Below are 6,000 nucleotides of genomic sequence, written 5' to 3'. Positions count from 1 at the left end.
TGGCAGTGGCGTGCATCAAGAACAGCAGCAGGAAGAAGAGGCGGAAATGGAGGCACAGACTAACGTTGGTGATCAGGTTCCGTGGCATCCGTCCCAATCAAGTTGGGACAGTTTGGTTGGTAGTGTTAATAACATGAGGTTGAGCCCGAACGAACAAAGGACGCACAACAACCGAATGTGGGATAGTCAGCAACGAATGGAGCAATGCCAGATTGCTCAAATACACAATACAGGATGGAACAGTTATGGTATTGATTGGAATAACCATAACTCAGAGTTGTTTTATTCCAACCCCGAGCAGTACTATGGAACGACACGTCTGACACCCCAATAGTACACTGATCCTGAACATCCACCTCCCCCTCATCCGATTTATAGCTCTACCGCTGCGTTGCAGGATGCTCGGAACAGATTTGAGCAGGAATATCCACAGGGACGCCCGTACAGAGATGGTTCGGGTAATTATTTTTGGCCGTTTGATAACTAGGCCTGCGTGCCTTTGATCATTTTGTACTTTGTTTTGAGACAATTTAATTTGTGTGGTGTGATTTTAGACAATATTTGGTTTGTAATAACTGGCTAATTGTATGGATTTATGAACGGTTGTGGTTGTAAAAATACCGTTCTTTTTATTATAAAATTGTGTGGTTTGTTAATTTGTGCAGCATGATTGAACTTCAAAGACTGGCATTAAGTTCAGCGACATTTGATATTATGATGTGTGTATAAATCGCGGAATGGACGATGCTCTTATGCTGGCAGTAAGTTCAGCGGCATCTGTCTACATGTTTCACGATTTGCAGGTTAAAAATTGAAAATTTCTACAATCACCCTATCGCTTTACCCTCTAAATTTAATCCTTTTTCTGATTTCATACAATGAGGGCCTTGCATGATCTCAAGTGTGGTGTGGGGAATAGAAATTTATCGGGAACTCGTTTCACTAAAATTAAGGCATTTATTATAAAAATTTTAAAAATTTTCAAGTAGCCTTAAAAACGATTAAAAGTCCAAAAACCATGTTATACGCATTATGATCTTAAAATCTAGAAAATAAATGTTGGTTTATATTTTAAATTATTAATAGTCTTTGAAGTTGCACTATCATTCAATTATTTGAATGAAAATCCTACTAGTTTAGTAAGCTAACTTGTAGGTCACTTGTACCAAAACGAGTGTAAACCGTGAGAGAGCGGTGATTGTATAGAGTGGTCGGAAACCGGATCTCGCGCCAGATCGAAAACCCTAAGGACGGTCCTCATTGTTTCTCCTAACAAGGACAATGTTGCGTCCGACCACTTGATATGACCAATAGGATGTATCTTTTCCATCCTCAAGGAAGTAAAGTCTTCCGAATGACACACTTACTGATTCAATTCAGAAGATGTAGTCCAGACCAGTTGTAGGGTGACAAAAACTCTTGAAAAGTCATTACTGACATTGACTGGAAATCTACCAGGCCTCAACGTCAAACATTAACTAGTAAAACGGGGGGGGGGGCACCATGTATACACAAAATGTTAGTGATTTATCAGATCCCCGGAAGGATAACCTCCAGAAAGGTAAAATATCAGCTTTTAAGACTGATAAACCTCAATCTTCATGATTGATTTAACGGATTAGATGATTACCTCATAATTGTCAATGATGTCCGGACGTAATGTGTATCCTCCTAAAGCACATTATTTTCTACCGACATCTCGTAATGTTAGGTACCGTGGGAGGGATTGGCTTGACCAATAGCGGGAAACCCGCACTCATTTTTAAAAATTCAGAAAATCCGATCAAAATCAGAAAACGTGCATAGTATTAAAAACTAGCATGATATTTTCAAAACCATAAAACGTTTTCATAAGATCCTGATTTCCCTAGGGTCAAATTTTTCGGATACTTGGCTCTAATCTCCCAAAAATGTGTGTGTGTGTGTGTTTCCATTGTGTATATAGCGTACGTGTGATTTCAATAAAAGTGTGCTATACTTAAAGCGTGTGTTTCCATTGTGTATATAGCGTGAGTTGTGTTTCATATCAACGTGTGTGTTCCGTGTGCTTCGAGTGATTCATGTAATGTTTGTAATCTATATTGTGTGATTATGTTTGATATTGTTCTACTTTGTAAAGAAAGAATTGCTTGAGGACAAGCAAGGTTTAAGTGTGGGGTGTTTTGATATTGCTCAATAACATCATATATATCTATCGCAATATCGTGTAAAATGCTCTAGAATCGAGGATAATGAAGGCGTTTCTACAAGTGATAATCCAAGATGCGCAAATTTGTATCGGAAGAGCGATTTACAAAGAGTTTTGATGATTTATGACATTGGTTGATCCCGATACGACTTAAGGTCTATTTAGTGCTCTAAAATGGTAAAACAAAGCTTGTAAGGTGTTAGGCTTCGTCCAAATAAAAGAGGATTGAAAAGAAAGCGAAACAGTGGATTTCAGCATATCTGGACGCCGTCCGGGGATATAGGACGCCGTCCAGCCTCTTGAAACAGGACGTCGTCCTGGTTTTTAAGACGCCGTCTAGATCTTAAGGACGGGACGCCGTCCAGCCTTTTTGGACGCCGTCCCGTAGTAGGTTTCAGCAGACTTTTGTGCTTTTTACCTACTTTCTCCACTTTAAAACTACTGTTTTGAGGGACTGTTTCATAACTTACGAACTAGAGAGTACAGAGACGATTTTTAGGAGCAAAATTGGAGAACTCCAAGCTCTTGGAAGAGGCTCAACATCAAGACATCAAAGATCAAAACCTTCATCATCCAAGAACTCCTTGTTCTTGTAGGTTATTCCTTGTTCTAAAACAATGATTTCAGTTGTTAATCTGATTGTTATGTTGTCTGTTACCATGATTGTTGGCTAGTTTCTATAATGTTTGTCTAGATTAATAACCAAGGTATTGGATGTAATCTTATTGATTGAATGTATTATGTGTGGTAGATTAAAGCTTGAATTAAGAACCATGCTTATTGCTGTTAAAATCATTTGTATCTAGTTAATTGATATGTTGTTGATAAAGAGAACTCTTGTTGATGTATCATATTAATTTACAATCAACTTGTCTTAGATTGATTGTTTACTAAACCGGACCAAGGGGGTAAACTAGATTAAAATGGTTAAACAAAATAGGAATGAATTGTGTAGAGCGAACGCAAAGACAATTGTTATTCAAGTCTTCGATCTAGCTAATCAACTAGTCACAAACGAAAAGGTCTAAGTAATAGGGAACCCTCACTTAGTAATTCTAGTTTGAGTACTCGCTAAAGAGAACTCTTGGCGGGTCGATTTAGGTGATTAGCATGCTTTTAATAGTTATTTGATTACAAATACAAGAACCATAGTGAAAAGGGAACCCTTGATCTTGTGATTGTGTTTGCGTGTTTATTCAAGAGAACTCTTAGTGAACCTATTAGATAACTTACACAAATAATTATTCAATCAGGCCTTAATATCAAAACTTACATCCAATACCGAGGGTAAAATATCTAGATGAACATTTCCTCTCTTTGATTTAAATCAAAACTATCTTACTTGCTTTCTTTGCATTTATTTTCATCTTATAAATTTAAAAGACCAAAAAATATTGTTTTTACATTTAACCTTCTCTGATTTGGCTAAATCGTTAAATGGCCACCAAAACATAAAACTTGTACCTTTAAGTTTCATTTACTTAGTTAATCATAATATAGTTTCTAATTCTAGTTTAGCTAATACAACTGTCCTTGGAACGATACACGGAACTAAACCAGTTACTATACTACTACACGATCGGGTACACTGCCCGTTAGTGTGTAGAAATCTTTAATCGGTATTTTTCCATATTATTTTATAAGACAATTTATACGACACTTCTCGCACATCAACCAGACTGCCATGCGATCGCATGGCTGTTGTGAGGGGACTCCATGCGATCGCATGGACCCCTTTTCCAGCTCACATATGATTTGTAATCTAGTTTCGTCGACATATTAATTTATTAATATAATATATATAATTTATATAATTAATTATATATTATATTAAATTCACGTGCATAGTTGATTTGTAATTTTAGTTCTGATAAGTCGTACGTCATCACTCGACTTATGTCCCGGTTCCGGTTTTTTGAGTGTCCATTCGTACGCTGAGAAAACTTGCATTTTACATTTCGTGACTCGTACCTTTGTTAAAATATAGTCTTAAATTATCAATAAACTATATCACTCAAAGTGTATCTTAAAACTTTCGAGTGTTTTGGTCATTTACTTTTATAAATCATCGTCTCGTAGTATATACATATACATATATATATTTTCATTTTGAAATAGTATTTTACTGTAGCAAAGTTACTGTAGCAAAGTTTTTATACTGTAGCAAATAGTGATTTTTGAAAACACTGTAGCTTTTCGGGTACTGTAGTAATTCGAAAAATACTGTAGTAAATTAGTGTTTTACTAGTTCATCTTAAACGTTTTAGTTAACTTATCTAAATATCAATCGAATCAATAATCAAATGTTACTATCGTTTACTAAATAACTTGAAATCATATATATATATATATATATATATATATATATATATATATATATATATATATATATATATATATATATATATATATATATATATATATATGCACATTAAGTTATATGTATATTGTTCGTGAATCTTCGAGAACAGTCAAAGAATAATTGATTACATGAATATAGTTCCAAAACTTTGAGACTCAACATTACAGACTTTGCTTATCGTGTCAGAAACATTAAATCATTTAAAGATAAAGTTTAAATTTGGTCAAAAATTTCTGGGTTGTCACAATTGATATGATAACAAATATTGAATTTTTAATGTTTGTACATTTTAATATAACTATATATTATTATATAATATGTGTTCGCATATCAGATACCTTATAACCATACATACTAATATGAACATGTAAACCATGTTTTATATATATTTAAGTATTATATCTTTATTTAAGATATTATGTTATTTCATAATAACTATTATGCATTTCGACATGTAATATTTCAAATTATATTTCTAATTATCATTTATATATATACATACATACATACATACATACATATATATATATACACGCACACATATCTATTTACATTTAATTGTTCGTGAATCGTCGAAAATAGTCAAAGGTTAAATGAATCACTGTAAACAGTTCAAACATTTTAAGACTCAATATTACAGACTTTGCTTATCATGTCGAGTTCATATTAAAATTAAGTTTAAATTTGGTCGGAAATTTTTGGGTCGTCACATCGCACCCAAAAAACCCCGAAGTAACTCTGAAACCAGAGAACCACAAGCCCGTCGAAAAAGATCAAATCCCCGTTCGAGTGGAAAAAAGGACCCCGAGAGAACCACTCCAATAAACATCAATTTTTCGAGGTCAACTAACTCAACACACGTCGGCAACGACACCGAGTCTACCCGAACAGACTCGACTACGGGAAAAGTATGAACACAGTAATGTAGCAGCAACCAAACCGTACAAATCGCGAAGTCAAACCAATAAAAGCCAAGCCATCATCACTGATTTTTCGAAAGATCTACAAATCCGTGGACCCCAGAAGCCAACACCCGCCAGCGACCGCCAAACAACAGTCACAAACAACCACCGGCTGGCGGATTCCGGCGCTCGCAGGCCGCCGATAGCCTCCTATGACAGCCAAAAACTAGAAGATAACCTGAATTATCTTCAGCCGCCGGCAACCACAAGAAGCCGTCAGACCGCACACAATCACCAACCTACCACTATACGCCACCAATAGCAGCTGCCGAGGACCGGCTGTGATTGTTAGAGACATCAAGGCCGCCGACAAACACAACCACCTCTTTAACCGCTGTTAGCGGCAGAAGGCGGCAAGCAGCCGCCGGCAAACCGGAATCTACCGGAATCCAACAGATTTCAATACAAAACACACCATCGTCACCCTAACAACCACAATCGACTAAAAACCCCAAAACGAAAACGGAAACATACCAAAAGTGAAAGGT

Source organism: Rutidosis leptorrhynchoides, chromosome 2 (genome assembly GCF_046630445.1).
Source record: "Rutidosis leptorrhynchoides isolate AG116_Rl617_1_P2 chromosome 2, CSIRO_AGI_Rlap_v1, whole genome shotgun sequence".
NCBI lineage: Eukaryota > Viridiplantae > Streptophyta > Magnoliopsida > Asterales > Asteraceae > Rutidosis > Rutidosis leptorrhynchoides.
The sequence above is the reverse complement of the archived record's forward strand: the minus strand, read 5'-3'. Positions refer to the sequence as shown.